General features: G+C 40.8%; 1 protein-coding gene across 5 annotated transcripts in view; it reads left to right on the top strand.

The window, feature by feature from the left end:
* Positions 1-19,867, top strand: part of LOC105495658 (peroxidasin like) — a 507,670-nt gene that overhangs the window by 20,096 nt on the left and 467,707 nt on the right. The gene's annotated exons all lie outside the window — the stretch shown is intronic.

Consider the following 19,867-nt stretch of genomic DNA (forward strand, 5'->3'; position numbering starts at 1 on the left):
TTTTTAAATGAACACATTTTCCAAATGAATTTTTTTTGTAGTTACTGTTTATGTACCAAGAAAGATACAAAGTTAGGGCTTTTTGTTTGTTTGGCTTTTTTTTGGGGGGGGGCTTGTTTTGTATTTTTTTAAAAAGGGTTTGTTAATTTTTCTAATTTTACCAAAGTTTGCATCCTATACCTCAATAGAACGGAGATATTTTAAATCACATACCTGCAGGCAAACTGGAGCAATGTTATTTTTAAAGTTTTTTTCGCCTCCTTATTCTGTATGTATTCTGTACAGAATTCTGTATTAGGGAAGAAATAAGACAATTTGGTGTAGGCTTTTTCTAAAGCCCAATTTTTTTTTTTTTGTCTAGATTTTAGATTCCCAGAATAAATGTTTTGCACATATTAAAAAACAACAACAAAAAAAGAGTGGCAGCCCTCCTCAACACAGCAGCAGGAGTAAGGGCTGCCGGCACCTGGGTCTGGGCCCACCCACACCTCGCCCCGGCTGCCCTCCGCCGTCCTCCGCTGTGTCCAGGCCCTTCCCTCGCCCATCAGTGCGGACAGTGTCGCAGAGAGCTGCCCCTCCGGCATGGGCCCACGGGTAGGCAAGGGAAGAAAGGGATCCTGGAATCTCTGTGCCTCATAGAAAAAATAATGCTGCCCTAGTTGCTCCTGGATGCCAGAAGAGAAAATAAGAAAAGGTTTGCAACTCAGGACCTCGTGTTAGAAAAGAGAAGGCTTTATCTTAAAAAGGCGACAGAACCTTCCATGAAAGTATTAGCAAACGGGATAGGAATTTAAAGGCAAAATTTAAAGTAATTTAATGTTTCTTTGAATATTCATTTTGGGGTCTGTGGCCAGCTGTACCTCACTTCGTGGTAGAGAAAATCCCACACTTGCCATTTGAATGCCTGTGTGGTTGACAAAGAATCGTCCTCCTCTTCCTTTTGAATGGTATTTCATTTCATCTCTCTTTCAAAATGGGAGTTTGTGCAAAAAAAAATAAATAAATAAAAAAAATTCTATTAATGAAAATTAACATGAAAAAAATTTAACTTGTGACTTGTTCCCATGCCTATATCTAAACAATTTTGTTCTTGTACCATAGAGTCATACTGTGCTTTTTTTTTTCCCTTTTAAAACGTCACATTTAATTATCCTTGAATGATCTCATAGATTTCAATGCATTAGAGACATTTTTAAAAAACAAGCGTTGGATTGCTCATTGTAAGTCTTGTTACATCTTAGATTGACGGCTTAAACTTCCAAGACTTGAAAAATAGTGAAAAAAACTTACTAGAAAAATATTTTGCATATATATTTAGGGCAATAATAGCAAATACAATGATTCATTTTTTAAAAATAAATGAGTCTAAAGATAAGTAACACAAGTTCCCTTTAATTTCCTAATATTTGTTCTTCCTTCTAAATTCTAAACTTCTTTGTGTGCTCTTTCCCCTGAAGGATACTCCTTGGGTGGATTTTATCTTCTAAAGGTAAGCCTTGTGTCATTCAAGTCTGGTGTATGTTTGGAAAAACCAGGCCAAGTGCAGGCCCAGTGCAAAATAGAAGATAATGGCTACAGTTTCTTTTGTGTTGTTTATCGTGATGTGATTGTCATTTGCACAGGCATGATGTCATGGAAGGCCGCCAGTCGGAATGCCTGTTTTCTTCTGGCACTAAGAAGGTGTATGATCTTGGGCAAATCATTTAAGCCCCCAGCCTCTGGGTTTTCCTTTTTTTTTCTCCATCTATATAGTGAAGACTATATCCAATGGCTGCCCTGGCACTACTGAGTGCCCCTCATTGGTCATCCCTGAAGACTCGTGTCATGCCCGTCTCACCTTTGTTCACCATCTGTGCTTGTTAATGCATATCCTTCCTGGAAAAGAGAAAAATTGAAATTTACCTCTTTGGCAAGGCATTCTGAGGACAAATCTTTTCTAGAAATATTCTTGTATATATCAATCAAGGATAAATCTCCAATTTGGAGTGAACTAAAACATCACCATATGAGTAACACAAAAACACAGCAAAAAAAGGAAAAAAAAAATGGGCACAATGAAGAGAGAAAGCTGTGGGCCACTCTTTGCAACATTGTCTAGTGACTATTGAGAACCTGCAATTTGTCTTGCAGAATAGGGAAAGTAGGAAAGTGTTCAGTGAGGCTGCCCTAAAAAGGATGGGCAGATAGCACTATGTCCAAATAAATGGGGTATTTTAAAAAAAAAGAAAAAGAAAAAGGAAAGGCACTAGTGGTGTGCATTCCCAGGGAGAAATCAGGAATATTAATTCTGGATCCACAGGACAGAGAGTATTGTAGTTCATTTGACTTGGCCCTTGTGGAGTAATTGGTGCCCTGGAAGGCAGTTAGTGCAGAACTGAAGCATAGGGCACTGAGTCCTAAAGCCTTGGGAGCCAGAGCTTGGAACACCCCTACTTGAGATCAAGCAATGTGAGAATGGGGTCGCTTTTTCCAGAAAAGCTGAACTGAGGCCAAGAACACATCCCAGCACTGGGACTATGAGCTGTGGGACTGTGAGCCCTCAACTTCACAGGTGGTCCTGACCAGTAATGAGAAAGGGAACCACTGGTTCGACTAACTCCCTATGGGGCAGGAGTTTTTACATGTAGGGGGAAGAGGGAGCCCTGAGAGAGATACCAGACTCCCTGCTACAAAGATGTCTTTTTTTTTTTTTTTTTTTTTTTTTGAGATGGAGTCTCGCTCTGTCGCCCAGGCTGGAGTGCAGTGGCCGGATCTCAGCTCACTGCAAGCTCCGCCTCCCAGGTTCACGCCATTCTCCCGCCTCAGCCTCCCGAGTAGCTGGGACTACAGGCGCCCGCCACTTCGCCTGGCTAGTTTTTTGTATTTTTTAGTGGAGACGGGGTTTCACCGTGTTAGCCAGGATGGTCTCGATCTCCTGACCTCGTGATCCACCCGTCTCGGCCTCCCAAAGTGCTGGGATTACAGGCTTGAGCCACCGCGCCCGGCCCAAAGATGTCTTAAGTCTAAGATTGTGAAGCAGCTCTTACTAGTTACACTCCATAGGACTTAAAGTGCAAATACGTCTTTATCTAATACATTTCTACTCCTGGTTTTTCATTTCATGTCCAAGCTGGAATGATTACTGTCTCTTCCACTCCAAAGGCTGTTCCTTGAACAATTGAGTGGTGGCTTTTGCACCCCCACCACTTTCCCAGCAGGGGACTTTCCTTTGGAGAATTCATCCTTTCCCCGTTCTCAGTCACTCATTCTGGATGACAATAATTTCATTCCTAGCTCCAGAGGAGGAATACCTCCTAGTCCTCTAAATCATTAATGGTTCTCAAAATTATTAGCTAATTTACATACAGTCATTACAAAAATATTGCAGGTTTAGTCTCAGACAACTACCATTAGGCAAATATCGCAAAAAAGTGAGTCACACATTTTTTTTTGGTTTTATGTGACATATAAAAGTTATGTTTACACTATATTGTAGTCTGTTAAGTGTGCAATAGCATTATGTCTAAAAAATGTACACAGCTTAATTTGAAAACACTTTATTGCTAAAACATGCTGATGATCATTGGCGCTTTCTCCAAGTTGTAAGCTTTTTTTTCTGGTGGAGGGTCTTCCCTCACTGTTGATGGCTGCCGACTGATCAGGATAGTGGTTGCTGAAGGCTGGGGAGGCTGTGGAATTTTCTTAAAATAAGACAAGGACGTTTGCTGCATTAATGGGCTCTTCTTTTCACACAAGATTTCTCTTTTGCGTGTGAGGCTGTCTGATAGCATTTTACCTACAGTAGAACTATTACAATTGGAGTAAATTCTCTCAATCCTTGCTACTGCCTTATCAACTAAGTTGATGTACTATCCTAAATGCTTTGTTGTCATTTTAACAATGTTCACAGTATCATCACCAGGAGTTGACTCCGTCTTAAGAAACTACTTTCTTTGCTCATCCATAAGAAGCAAGACCTCATTTGTTCAAGTTTGATTATGAGATTGCAGCAATTCAGTCACATCACAGGCTCCACTTCAAATTCTAGTTTTCTTGAGATTCTCTACCACATCTGCAGTTACTTCCTCCACGGAAGTCTTGAACCCCTCTAAGTCATCCCCGAGGGTTAAAATGTACTTTCATCAAACTATTGTTAATGTTGATATTTTGACTTTTTCCCATGAATCACAAATGTTGTTAATGGCATTTAGAATGGTGAATCTTTTCCAGAAGGTTTTCACTGTACCTTGTCCAGATCTATCAGAAGATTCGCTATCTATGGCAGCTGTAGCCATAAGAAATGTATTTCATAAATAGTAAGACTTTTTATAAAGTCTTTTATAAAGACTTTTATAAAAAAGGATGAGTTTGTGTCCTTTGTAGGGACATGGATGCAGCTGGAAACCATCATTCTCAGCAAACTATTGCAAGAACAGAAAACCAAACACCACATGTTCTCACTCATAGGTGGGAACTGAACAATGAGATCACTTGGACTTGGGAAGGGGAACATCACACACCGGGGCCTATCATGGGGAGGGGGGAAAGGGGAGGGATTGCATTGGGAGTTATACCTGATGTAAATGACAAGTTAATGGGTGCTGACGAGTTGATGGGTGCAGCACACCAACATGGCACAAGTATACATATGTAACAAACCTGCACGTTATGCACATGTACCCTAGAACTTAAAGTATAATAATAATAATAATAAAGAAACAGAAAATAATTTTTATTTTAAGGAATTGGCTTATGCAGTTGTGGGAGCTGACAAATTTGAAATCTGTAGGATGGGCCAGCAATCTGGACATTCAAGTAAAAATAGAAGTGATATTTCTGTTCAAATTCTACTGGACAGGCCAGCTAACCATAATCTTAGGTAGAGTTTCTATGTTGCAATTTTGAAGTAGAATTGTTTATATTTTGGTAAGCCTATATCTTTGCTCTTAATTTCCTTACCTGATTGCATGAGGCCCACTCATATTATGGAGGGTATGCATAATATGCTTTCCTCAAAGTCTACTGATTGAAAGATTAATCACATCCAAAAATATATACTCACAGCAACATCCAGAATGCTGTTTGACTAGACAACTAACCTAACCTAGCATAGCAGAACAAGTTGACATGTAAAATTAACCATAACATTGATTCCTTGTAAATTTGAGAGACTCCACATGTCCTTAAACCATGCATAAATCTCTAAATAAAGAAAATGACGAACTCATCCCTCTGCCTAACATGATACGACTATCCTGAATACAACCAAACATACTAACCCTTTCCACAGAAGAAAATGCAACATCCTTAACTGATGCTCACTCTTCCTGGTATCCTGTAACACAAATATTATGATGTAAGTTAATGATGCTTAAATATTATGGTGTGAAGTAAATGTATCTTATGTCATGTAATAAGGAGATTCAATAGCTGGAATGCTTGTGTCTTCCCAAAATTCATATGTTGAAATCTAATCCCTAATGTGATTGTATTTCAGAGAGGTTCTTTTGGAGGTGCTAGCTTATGCAGGTAGAGCCCTCATGAATCATATTAGTGCCCTTATTTTTTTTTTTTTTTTTTTTTGAGACGGAGTCTCGCTCTGTTACCCAGGCTGGAGTGCAGTGGCCGGATCTCAGCTCACTGCAAGCTCCGCCTCCCGGGTTCACGCCATTCTCCTGCCTCAGCCTCCCGAGTAGCTGGGACTACAGGCGCCCGCCACCTCGCCCGGCTAGTTTTTTGTATTTTTTAGTAGAGATGGGGTTTCACCGTGTTAACCAGGATGGTCTCGATCTCCCGACCTCGTGATCCGCCCGTCTCGGCCTCCCAAAGTGCTGGGATTACAGGCTTGAGCCACCGCGCCCGGCCATATATTAGTGCCCTTATAAAAGTCCCAGCGAACTCTCTTTACTCATTATGACAAGTAAGGACACTATGAATCAGAAACTGGGCCCTTATTAGACAGTGAATCTACTGGTACCTCAATCTTGAACTTCTCAGTCTCCAGAGCTGTGAGAAATAAATTTCTGTTATTGTTAAAAAAAAAAAAAAAGAAAGAAAATCAAAATTACTTCTTGATCCAAGCTTGCAGAATGAATAATGTGTTAGTAGGCATGAAAAACACCGTTAATCTCCTTATACATCTCCATCAGAGCTCTTGGGTGACCAGGTGCATTCTAAATGAGTGGTCATATTTTGAAAGGAATCGTTTTTGTTGTTGTTGTTTTTTCCTGGGAAGTAGGTTTCAGTGGTAGACTTAAAATATTCAGTAAACCCTGCTGTATACAGATGTCCTGTCATCCAGGCTTTGTTGTTCCATGTCTAGGGCATAGGCTAAGTAGATTTAGCATCGTTCTTAAGGGCTCTAGGATCTTAAGAAGGATAAATAAAATTTGGCTTCAACTTAAAGTCATCAACTACATTAGCCCCTGATAGGAGAGTTCATCCTGTCCTTTGTAGTTTTGAAGCCAGGCATTGACTTATTTCTTGCTACAAAAGTCTTACGTGGCATTGTTTTCCAATAGCAGGCTGTTTCCTTTACACTGAAAATCTGTTGTTTAGTGTGGCCAGCTTCATCAGTGATTATAGCCAGGTCTTCTGGATAACTTGCTGCAGCTTCTAGATCAAAACTTGCTGCTTCACCTTGTACTTTTATGTTATGGAGATGGCATCTTTCCTTAAACTTCGTGAACAACCTCTGCTAGCTTCAATGTGTCACAATTGCTGGCTCTTCTTCTTCCCAGGGCACAGAAATGCTCTCAGCAATGTATTGAAGGGGTGGGGGTGAAGATGGGGGTAGGGGAATGAGGAAAGGGTGTTGTCAGTGATTCAAGAATATTTTTCCACACTTTGGGAGGCCAAGGCAGGTGGATCACTTGAGGTCAGGAGTTCAAGACAAGCCTGGCCAACATGGTGAATTCCTGTCTCTACTAAAAATACAAAAATTACCTGGAAGTGGTGGCAGGTGCCTGTAGTCCCAGCTACTAGGGCGGCTGAGGCAGGAGAATCGCTGGAGCTCAGGAGGCCGAGGTTGCAGTGAGCCGAGATGGTGCCACTGCACTCCAGCCTGGGCAACAAGAGTGAAACTCCATCTCAAAAAAAAAATTTTTTTTCCTTAAAAAGTAAAAAGAACGTTTTTCCTACCTCTTCAGTGCCTCTTTCAGTATATCAAGTTAAAACCAGGGAATGTGAGTGCTCACCTGATTTTTGGTTCTTACAAAGGTGTTTTCTTCCTGTAGATAGTTGTTTAATTGGTGTCCTCGAAGCAGGAATGGTCAGTGGAGTCTTCGGGAATGGTCAGTGGAGTCTTCTGTTCTGCCATCTCGCTCCACCCCTTCTAGCTTCAAACTTTTCTTCTCTAGCCTCCTCATTTCTCTCTCTCTCAGTCTTCACAGAATTGAAGAGAGTGAGGGCTTTGCTCTGGTCTAAGGTACAGAGCCCTATCTTGGCTTTTGACATGCCTTCCTCACTAGTTTAATCATTTCTAGCTTTTGTTTTAAAGTGACAGACTGGCGATTCTTCTTTTCCCTTGGACACTTAGAGGCCACGGGAGGGTTATTAGTTGGTCTAATTTCAATAGACCTCCCAATAATTTCTCAGGGAATTGGGAGGCCCAAGGAGAGGGAGAGAGATGGGGGGAACAGCTGGTTGGAGCAGTCAGAACACACACAACATTTAAGTTCACCATCTTGCATGGCTGTGGTTCATGGTCCCCCAAACAATTACAATAATAACACCAAAGATCACTGAACGCAGACCACTATAACAGATACAATAATAATGAAAACGTTTGAGATATTGGGAGAATTACCCAAATATGATACAGAAACATGAAGTGAGCACATGCTGTTGGGAAAGTGTCACCAATAGACTTACTCCACGCAGGGTTGCCACAGACCTTCAGGTTTTAAGAAACACAGTATCTCCGAAGCACAGTAAAGCAAAGCACAATAAGACAAAGTCTACCTGTACATGTATTGCTAATGTGCATTGTATGAATCATCGTAATAATAAAATGGCATTTGTTCCTTTGAAATATGCCTTCGATGTGTATGTCCTCAGGCATTATCTAATGAACCATGTTAATCATTTCATTCAAGTATTTTTTGGCAGGTACAAACAACCAGCATTGTATTTTTGGTAATAAAATCAAAACAGTGGATTCTGGAGTTAGAGTGAGGACAAGTTTTAGAAGACCGTAAAGGACCATCATCAAGTGCACCCTAGAAACAGCTTGTTCCATCTAAAATGTTTAATTCCACAAAAGGTCTTGATGGTAAGCCCAGGAGTTTCACTGGAGACCGTTTGCCTGAGAGAGATATATAACCACTGATGCTTAAAATGTGTCTTTGTTGTTTGTTTATAATTTTATGATCATGGAAGCATTGCTTTCTAGGGCATTTACATTATTTCAATAAGCAAAACCTAAATATGAATATATTTTAATTTTAATAGAAATATAATTTTCCCTGCTAAGAAGAGGGGAGTTAAATGAATGATTTTGTGTTTTCAGTTGCTTTGGGTACTAAAGTATTATATTATTTTTTTCTACACATATTATTCTATGCTATGAAATGTATAGCAACATCGTAAAGGGAAGCAATGCAGAATGATTTTTTTTTTCTAACTGCAGGAAAAATTTCTGTGCCTCCTAATAAGTGCCTCTCTGATGAGCAAGCACACTCTTTGTTGTGTGTTCAGGCATTCCTTTATATTTTATTACTAGAAACTTGTTGCACTTGTTTCCATGTGATGTTGATCCAATTAGGGGCAATGCTAAGATTGACTATAATGAGAGGAGTACATCAACTCGATTATCCAACTATTGTATTTTCTATTTAATGTTTGTGAACTGTCTAAAGGCCCTATGGTTACTCTGCTACTCACAATGATTTCACATTGCCTTTATGGCAAATATGAAAGAAACATATAAAGTTCATGAATGAGATTCTGGTATGAGTGTGTTATGCTGATTGATCTGCTTAAGAATTCATAAAAACAATAGAAAAGCATAATTCGTCAAGGTGAAATAATTTGTTTTGACTGGTAAAATATGCAGTTTGATTCCTTGGTAGTTTTACAGGGATCTTGCACATTAACAAATATAAAAGTGATGTCTCATTGAAATGTCTTTTCAAGAGTTGACGGAGAAAGTAAAATGATTTATCAAATATGTCCACCTCTTGCTAGAAAAAAAAGGAGTCTTGTATAGTTCTTGGTCTCACAAGACTTTACAGTTTGCTAAACTAAGAGTATGTTGAGCAGAGATTTCTGAGTAGTGTTGTTATGCCATATTTATTCTATCAACATATACCTGCTAGTTCACATGTTTTTCAAATTGTTTCTTTTGGGGGGAAAGAAAATATTTAATCACAGTCGATATATCTTTCAGAAGATATGAACAAGCACGACTTTGGAATTTCAAGAACTGAACCTCCAAATCTATCTAAAAACATAATTTTGGCCCTGTTGACTTATAATGTTTAATTCCATTTTACCAATTTCTTTCCAGTGAGACTACTTCTAAGCCTCGCTAAACATATCAACAGTTTTGTGGGAGTGCTGTGGTAGGAACTTGGCTATCTGGCTAATACGCCCATTTCATTCAAAATTCCTGTTACCTATGGCTTTCTCGCTGTTGCTTAGAGATCACCTTTCCCCCAAATTCAGATGTGTGTGTTTCAGCAATGGCTTTCCAGTAGTTTATCCATTGTTTGTTCCATATCAAAGGTAGTAGAGCATTATTTTTATATGATTTAGTGAAAATAATGCATGAGTAGAAAAAACTGAAATTCAAAGTATCCTGTGTTATCTTTTTGGCTTCCATCTCCTATACTGCTGGGGTGAACTCTGCAAAGTTTTAAAGGGATGTGAACATTCCAGAAGACCAATCAAAAGCATCTAGCTGGGTTAAGTTATCCAATTTCCATTCTGTATGTCTTCCCTAAGGACAACTATTTGGAACCGCTTTATTCTCTGTTAGTAAAGGCATTACATGTTACTGGGCTCAGCAGCAGAAGAAGGTTTTCTGCAGTGTCCAGTAGTTGCAGGCGCTTCGGGCTGTGCATACAGCCTGGTGGACGCACTAAGCACTTCACTTGATGATGTTTGGGTTGTGCACAGCTACATGGTGCCAGCTGGTTTCGAGGCACCAATTGCTTACAACTTATGAATTTATCCTGTAGCAAAAGAAACTGGAATAATATGGTCTCCAAGTAAAACGAAGCCGATTTTAAACCCATCTTGACACTTTTTACCCAAGAGGAAGCTATTCTCATAATTATGCAATAATACATTTTAACTCAAATTTCATATAATTATATGCATGTCTGGATATTGCCTATTGCCTAAACCATTAGCCACTGTGGATGCAAGAATGCTGTACCCTTTTTGTAAGTCAATTTGCCTTATTAATATTAAAATCGCAGATTGTCGTGCTTCTTCAATTGAGTACAGAGGGAATGCTCAGTAGGGAAACAGTCTGACATGTTCAGGACATTCATAAACCATTAAAGTGAATTTTCTGCCTATAAGAGAAATTTTATGGGATAAGGTTATATTAACCCCAGAAGATTGTTGTTAGATAACTTGGCTTCATGATAAGTAGCATGACTTGGAGGCGTTGGTTGGAAGCCATGCCTCATAGACTGAAATTCTTCCTTGCATTTAGCATGCCGTAAAGGAGTGAGAATATGCTAGACAGATTATTCAGTGTAAGTCAATACATATGAGAAGAGATTAAGGAGCATCTGTAAGTATTCTTGTGTGGAACAATTTTTTCAACAAATATTTTATCAGTGACTACTATGTGCCCTGCACTGTAGTAATAATTAGGCAGAAGATGATGAATAAGTTATTTAAGGAGCTGATAGTCTATGGAGAATGAGAGTAAACCTTCCAAAGGCTGTGATTAGTCCTGCCATAGAAGGGAACTGATAGGAGAAGCATTTATCCTGATATTTAAGGATTCGACACTTCTCTTTCTTGGTGGCTTTGAAACATGGTGGCTGATTCTTTGACCCTCTTGTCTTTGAGCTTGGAACTGAGCCCTTCTCCTTGAACCTGGAGGTGCTGTGACTGCTTTAATCAGCACAATGAGGGGGAAGCCCAAGGCATCTCTGAAGGCCAGGCAGCACTGCTCTATTTGCTGGAACACTCATTCCTGGAGCACTGGGCCCCTTGTAAGGGTCCAGCCCTCAGAGGCTGTGGGTGGGCACTCCTGGCAATGGTACTGTGAGGTCAATCTTTCCTTCTTATCATCTGAGCCCCTAGACACCAATGGGCAGGGGCCAGCCCACCCTACTGTGTTTTGCCCAAATTCCTGAACTACACTGTGGTTAACTGTGTAGCAGCAGGTCATTGGAACACATGTGGTGAGGAGGTGATAGCTAAGGATGAACTGGAAGTCACCATGAGGATGGTGGGGCGGTGTTCTGGGCAGGAACAGCCTTGGCCAAGGCTGGCAGTGAGAGTGCACATGTGCCTGTGTTCCAACAGGGGTTTTGCTTTTCTTGCTCTGGATTGGATTATGTCATCAGAGGATAATATCTGGAAATGGATATTGAATAGTGAGGATCAATGAGTTCGTGAGCTCATGTGAGCAGCAGACAATCAGGCACCTCTTGCCAGGCTGGACCACTTTGTTTCTCCCCTGTGCTAACATATCTTCCTTGGCCTTTTCCTATGTCTGGCAGCAGAGGAGCCCAGGAAACATGTTTTATGTGAATGCAATTATGCCACAGTTTCCACTAAAAGGAAGATTATGAGTAGAAGAAAGTAAAAATCAGAAAAATTGTAAAGTGAATCAATATCAAGAGACCAAACCCTATGTAACTGGATGAAGAGCCACAGGGAAACTGATGTGTTCCCAGAAAACTGATGTATCTCCGTGCATTGTGAAGTCCCAGCTGATGGTGACTTGGCAGCCCAAAGCCATTTGAATCAGCAGCTCTTTTATGATGGCTGCAAGATTACTCATTCTTTAACACTTTCAGACAACATGGCAGAAAATAGCAAATCAAAGCCACATGCATGCATGTGCGCCAAGCATCTACACAAGGCATACAAAGTCAGAGAAATAAGAGGCTGCCTGCTTCCTCTCCCCCTTTTCATTGTAGAAAACATTCGTCACCAAGGAAACACCCTTCTGATTTATAGAGGTCTCATTTCCATAATGCATGTCTATATAATGTAAATATTTTATTTAGCCTATGTGCTGTAGACCTCTAAGTGTTTGTGATACCCAGAATTCATGTGTTGAAATCCTAACCCCCAATGTGTTGGTATTTGGTGGTGGGGCCTCTGGGAAAGGATTAGGTCATGAAGATGGAGGTCTCATTAGGTCATAAAGGTGGAACCCTCATGAATGGAGTTAGTGTTCCTATGAAAGAGGCCCAAGAGGTCAGGCGCGGTGGCTCACACCTGTAATCCCAGCACCCTGAGAGGCCGAGGCAGGTGGATCACCTGAGGTCAGGAGTTCGAGACCAGCCTGGCCAACATGACAAGACCCTGTCTCTACTAAAAATACAAAAATTAGCCAGGCGTGGTGGTGCACACCTGTAATTCCGTCTACTAGGGAAGCTGAGGCAGGAGAATCACTTGAACCTGGGAGGTAGAGTTTGCGGTGAGCTGAGATCACGCCACTGCACTCCAGCCTGGGTGAAAAGAGTGAAACTGTCTAAAAAAAAAAAAAAAGAGAGAGAAAGAAAAAGAAGGAGGCCCCAGAGAGCTTGGCTATTCCATTATTTGAAGACACTGTGAGAAGATGTTTATAAGCTACTCAGCATATGGTAGTTTATTACACCAGCCCAAACTGACTGAGAAACTCCCCATCCATGAGTTTTAAAGGTTTCTCAGTGTAGGATAAACAAGTATGTGCATGGTCTCCTAGAACAGTGTTTCTTGACCTGGGGTTCTTGGAATCATGGGAATTTACATATGTATTTTGGGGTGTCTGAGAATTTTCTTTGATAAAATCTATATTATTTCATTTTGGTGGCATTTTCAACTACCTACATTAGTGTCCCTCAAACTTTATTGTGCATGCAAATCACTGGGTTATACAGCCTGTTCGGAATCAGCAGGTCTTAGGAGGGCCTGAGGCTCTGCATTTCTTTTTTTTTTTTTTAAGACAGAGTTTCACTATATCGCCCAGGCTGGAGTGCAGCAGAGCGATCTTGGCTCACTGCAACATTTACCTCCCGGGTTCAAGTGATTCTCCTGTTTCAGCCTCCTTAGTAGCTGGGATTACAGACACCCGCCATCACGCCCAGCTAATTTTTGTATTTTTAGTAGATACGGGATTTCCCCATATTGGCAGGGCTGGTCTTGAATTACTGACCTCAGGTGATCCACACACCTCAGCCTCCCAAAGTGCTGGGGTTAAAGGCATGAGCCACTGAGCCAGGTGGAGGCTCTGCATTTCTAACAAGCTCGCTGGTGACTATAGTGTGAGTGTGGGAACAGTGCTTTGAAAAGCCAGGCTCGAGATGCCCCCTTACAGCCTGCAACTGCCAAGTGATGTCCCCGCCTGCCTTGTGTTTGTGTGTGATTATATTTGATCTCAGTTGTGCTGCTATCATTATCACAGCTGAAAAGGGATGAAGACAGCCAACTATTACTTGACAGCCTTCTGGTTACCAAGAACATGCACTGTTGTCAGAGCAGAATCCATGAGATAGAATTTATGGGCACACGTACTTGGTGGACCAGAACTGGGAGTTCTGTGCCATCAGCACTCCCCATCTCTGCTCTTCCTTCCTTTCTGCTGCCTGAGCCTGACTTCTCTGGGCACAGGATTTCTCCAGGTAATGCACCAGTTGTCAGTGGCAGCCTCATCCCCTCCTTCTCTGCCCCGTGCATGACTGTACTGTGCCGTCTCCACTGGGCTTGTTTTGATTCCTTTCCTCACTCTTTACCGTTAGCGGTTCCCAACATCTGGGATTTTGTGACAGGCTGTTTGGATTGGATGGCAGTTCTCTCTCAGACACCCCGGAAACTCACATAGGTGCCCACAGGGACTTCGCCTTGCTGTCAGATCATGATATGTGTGGCCTTCCCTTGCACACAGCCTTGGCCTGGAGGACACTTGGAAACTGGTGAGGTGCATAGGGGAGGAGGGCACGTTTTAATCACATAGAGCTTGTGTACTGATGGAAAGCTGTCAACCTATAAACATAAAATGTTAATATCTACGCATAGCCTCACTACAGTATTATCTTTTCTACTCTACCCCCTTTTGATTAGTGGTTATTTATTTTAACATGTTTCTTTGTTTATGGTTATCAATGGACATAGTGTTTCACAATTCTATGAGAACCAGGTAAGGTGATGTCCCTGAAGTGGAAAAAAGTCAAGATCCAGCGAAAAGTCATCAGCAACATAAAAGTTCCTCCTAGATTGTCAGTTCTTAAATCTCAGAACTGTAAATAGCAAAATTCAGTGTGTTCTTTAGAAAGTAAAAGAGCATACTGTTGGAAAGGAAGGATACTTGCAAGAACTGAATCAGAAATAAAATATAGCTTCTGGCAGCAATTGCAATGCCAAAAAGAAGACATAGCAGTTATTTTAAGAATCATCATTATCTTTCATTTAAAAGTGAAAGCATGAGAGGCTCCAAAGCAGAGAAGAACGAGCTGGATGTTAAGTCTAGCCGACTTGAGCTTGGATCATGGCTCTGCCACTTTCCAGTCCTGCCATTTTGGGCAACATATGCAGTCTCTTGGAGCCTGTATCTTCTTCTGTAAAAATAATAATATCTCACTGGAAAAGTTGTGAGTAGAAAATAAATAATGAGCATAATATCCTTCAAGAGCTCCTGATCCATAGTAACTGCTCAATTAGCAAATTATGTCTTAAAAAATGTGTGTGGAGAGGAGTGATGAGGATATTACATAGGTTAAGTTAAGAAACAGCCTGCCATGTGGGAGACAGGAAAGAACTTCCTAGTATAGCCCCCTCCAAAGTTGCTGTCATGAAATTCGTAGTAGTGAAAAATGTTTTGAGAAGGAATACAAGGTCACACTGGTTTTGTTTATTTATTAATTTATTGATACTTTGTTTTTTGTTTTTGTTTTTGTTTTTTTTGAGACAGAGTCTTGCTGGGTTGCTCAGGCTGGAGTGCAGTGGGGCGATCTCGGCTCACTGCAAGCTTCGCCTCCCAGGTTCACGCCATTCTCCTGCCTCAGCCTCCCAAGTAGCTAGGACTACAGGTGCTTGCCACCACACCTGGCTGATTTTTTGTATTTTTAGTAGAGATGGGGTTTCACCATGTTAGCCAGGATGGTCTTGATCTCCTGACCTCCTGATATGACCGCCTCAGCCTCCCAAAATGCTGGGATTACAGGCGTGAGCCACCATGCCCGGCCTATTGATAAGTATTTACTTCACGTCTTGAGCTTGTGATCATTTGTTAGTATCTATGGCTTTCATCCCTGGCTCTATATTTCTGTTCCTTTCCTATTTTCCAATACACACCAAAGAATAACTTCTTCGTTGTTGTTGTTTTGTTTTGTTTTTGAGACGGAGTTTTGCTCTTGTCTCCCAGGCTGGAGTATAGTGCCACAATCTCGTCTCATCGCAACCTCCGCCTCCTGGGTTCATGCGATTTCCTGCCTCAGCCTCTCGAGTAACTGGGATTACAGGCACCCACTACCATGCCTGGCTAATTTTTGTATTTTTAGTAGAGATGGGGTTTTGCCATGTTGGCCAGGCTGGTCTCAAACTCCTGACCTCAGGTGATCTGCCCACCTTGGCCTCCCAAAGTGCTGGGATTGCAGGCAATGAGACACCTTGCCTGGCCGACACCAAAGAATGACTTAATGACATCCAGTTGACTTCATGAAGGCTGTGTACTTGGTACTGACTAAATTTGTGTTAAAAATTCAATGAACTGAAACTTGAGAACTGAACGTAAAGTTGGAAAATAAATGGACCACTTTCTGTGAATGGCTGATGATGATATTTTATCTGGCAGTTGGTACCCAGTGGCAACTATGGTTTCACTTTCTCCTTCTGATTTATTTTTGTGCAGTTTTGTTGATTGGCATTCCAAGTGTCATCCCAAGCACTTGGTGTGTATTGACACATTTAATTATCACAGCCATCTTATAAGGTAGATAATAATGTTATTCCTGCTTTGGGGATGTGGAAGCAGGCTTAGAGGCATTAAGCGACTTGCCACAGTCACCCTACTGGGTCAATGTTGGAAGATTGGGACTTGTATTCCCACCATGGGAGGAAGCAGTGATATTTAACAGGTTTTAGAGACTATCACCCATTTCACATATATTAAATGGGCATGTGACTCTAAGACATCATATAGGAAATGAGTAGCTAAAGCATTTTACTTTGTATACTTGCTTTGCTTTTACTTTAATATGAAAATATTGGAAGTTTGAATCTGGACTTTTGTAAACCCATAGTGACATATCATAAGTTGCCATCTGTAAGGTGTAGAGGGGCCATCTGTTGTTGATTGTCTAGTCTACATTTGTTCCTGGGCTAATACACTGCATTGAAACCAGAACAAAACAGAAGGGAGAGTGTTAAAGAAAAAATTATTCAGGACTATTGTGATATATGTCAAGACCATTGCAGTAGGGGAAAGAGATGGGACTCAACTTTAAATAAGCCAAGACAAGTGGAAAATTACGCCCAGCGAGCAGAGTGAGGGAATCATTGGATGGAAAATGACTTAAGAGGGGACATCAAGGGTGGGGGGAATTCTTGCTAAAAAATCCAACTTAGCAGTATTCTTGCTACCACTGGGCTAGCAGGCCAAGAGCAAGGTGCCAGGTCAAGGCCTCGTTGAGAAGAGGGGGTCAGAGGAGCCTGTATAAGGTTTACTCAAGGAGAGAGACTTTGTCAGAGTGACACTGATGAACCCTGTAGAGAATCAGAGAAATGTATTCCACATGGACTTGAAAACGTTACTCATTGGAATGGCAATAGAACGAGCTGTTTAAGTTGGTTTTGGTATTTTTGATTAATTTCATGATAAAGTTCATAAATATTAAGGCAACTGATTTTCTGCTTATTCTCTACATAGCTTCTTCTCTTTGGGGGTTGCAAAATTACATTAGCTTTGTTTTCACTCCTAAACTACGGAGTCTTCTTATTTTAGTAATCAGATCAGCCTATGAATTTGTAGTAATGGCCTTTGTGGATGGATATATAGTAATTAATAAGCAACTTACCTAAGTGAATAACAATTGTATAAATATATGTTCAATGTATTTAATGGGAGAACAAAGCCCACTATATTATACTTAGGTACATATTTAATTTTAGAAGGAAATAAATCATTCTGTTACCATAGACTTTCAGAAACCTCTTGATTGGGTGAATTCTATGCAGAGTAAGATTTCACAATAACTTTAAAATGTATCATGTATCTCAGGATTGTTCTTCAATCCTGAGAAGAACTGAGGATTGAAAATGTATTATGATATTAAATGTATTTTTCTTGCCATTTTATGTAAACGTTATAAAATAACATAGGGGAATTATTTTTTATTTTTATTTTTATTATTGTTTTTGAGATGGAGTCTCGCTCTGTCGCCCAGGCTGGAGTGCAGTGGCTCGATCTCCGCTCACTGCAAGCTCCGCCTCCCAGGTTCACGCCATTCTCCTGCCTCAGCCTCCCAAGTTGCTGGAACTACAGGCGCCTGCCACCAGGCCTGGCTAATTTTTTGTATTTTTAGTAAAGACAGGGTTTCACCGTGTTAGCCAGGATGGTCTCGATCTCCTGACCTCATGATCCACCTGCCTCAGCCTCCCAAAGTGCTAGGATTACAGGCCTGAGCCACTGCGCCCAGCCCCCTAATTTACCTTTTTAAGCTTCTTGTGTGAAGTTACATAGTCAGAAGGTTTATATGGCTAAACACCTACTCAATCTAAAGTTGTTAATATTTTAATCTTCCTCACCATGGATAATTTAGAAAAAGTAACAGTGAGCATACTTCTCTGGAAAGCAATAAAGAATAACCTTTGAAAATGGCAGTTAGTAAAAAATATTTTATTAACTGGTGAGTACCATTGGAAGTTACATTCCTTTTAGTCTTAGGAGGTGCAATATTATTGCTTTTAAGTGGGAAGAACTGTTTTGATATTCCTCTCAAACAGTAGCAGAAACAGAATGCAAATCACAGTTTAAACAGTCACTTAAAATTTTGAATATTATAAAATGAAAGAATCCTGTTGTTTCCACTACCATTAAACACTTAAAATTGCAGAATTTTACTTAAATGACTTTCTTCTAAATTAGACTAAATAAAAACATTCATTTCAAAGTGCTGAAATTACACTGACAATTAGTATTTAATGCTCATTTAAAATTCTATTCTACATATTAGCTATCTTTTCATTATCTCAATTTACATGTCCCTAAGATTTTCTAAATCTTAATCCCTGTAGCAATGCTAATGTTTAAGCTAGTATTTCATGAAAGAAAGAAAGAAAGGCTACAAATCACTTTTTCATATATTACACATGAAGATTCAGTTTAGTGGAATAATCTTGAGGAATGAGTTGTGCAAATGGATTACTGTTGAAAATGGTAAATTTTGTATGCTTAATTAAAGGAGGACTTTTCAATGTGAAAGTTTGAAACCATTGTTTCTTAGCAGAATGTTAAACTTAATAAATGTGAATAAAAGTAACTATCATTGTAAAACTGTAGCAAAGTAATTTGACTTCATTTGACTTCTAAAGAGGAGTCCCAGTACAAAAATAAATCTGCATTGCCTTTCTTGTTTCCTGAGGTGGAAACTTGGGAACAAATTCTAGAAGGTGATCATGGAAGGAGTTGGGCTATTGGTCTGCCTTTTCCGTGTCTAGTTCACCCTGAGTCTGTTTCTCTGCACTATGACGTCCCTCCCTGCTCAGTGAGACTGTTTTACAGCCCCTTCTTCTCCCAGAGGGTCCACAGAAGCCTGTGTCTGTGTCCTGTGGCCAAGTGAAAGAATGGCTGTGATGTGGTGCTTCCCACGGTATGCTCTAGAGCCAGAAGCTGGGGCTGGCTCCTTGCCTTACTAGCACTGAACTTGAATATGATTTTTTTAAAAAAGGAGGGTGGGGAGGGGGATAAGAAAACTACTTACCTCCTTGTTTGTCATGAGGATTAAATAAGATAATATATGTAAAGGCTAAGCATGGTGTCTGACATAGAGCAAATAGTCAAATGTTAGCTAGCGCTTTTGTTTTCAAATGTGTGGGTTTGCATTTATCCATAGTTGATCTTATTATCATCCTGCTATTTCTGACCCTCTTTATTCCAAACTATTTTAGCCCATTCTCTTCATATTCCAGGCTACATCTTATCTTTGACGCTCTAGAGCATAGTTGTGTTGCTGTAAGTGTTGAAGAAGGTATGTATAATTTACTTAGAGCCATAGCAGGCACATTAGTGTGCAGTAAATGCCGTCCGTGTCTAGTTTCCTTGCTGTTGCCTTTAATGGGGTCAGTGCCTCTCAGTTTTCCAAGTTGGACCCTCCAGGGCACTCCTGTGGCACTCCCTCTGGTTGGTTCCCTGGTCCTCTTGGTTCTATGGTGACTCTAACTTCATTAACTCTGCCCCTGACCTTTGCAGGGCAGAGCCATGCTACCTTGTCTCAGTCCCATGTCTTCAGCCTCTTCCTCCTTCCCACCTTCCACGCAGACTTCATACAACCCCAGTCACTGTCGCCCCAGCCTGAAGGCAAAATAAGATCAGTCCTGAACTTACAATCCTCAGCCTCCCTCTGCTCTGAGCGAATTCCCCCAGAGCCTTCCTGGAGTCCTCAGGGCTGACCTGGCCTGGTGGCTTCTGTGCCTCCCAGCTCTGCCCAGCTCGCTGATGACCACAGCAGCTGCTTGAGGTCTGCCCAGACGAGCTTAGGCAGCCTTGGCTTCA

Source organism: Macaca nemestrina, chromosome 8, assembly GCF_043159975.1.
Source record: "Macaca nemestrina isolate mMacNem1 chromosome 8, mMacNem.hap1, whole genome shotgun sequence".
Lineage (NCBI taxonomy): Eukaryota > Metazoa > Chordata > Mammalia > Primates > Cercopithecidae > Macaca > Macaca nemestrina.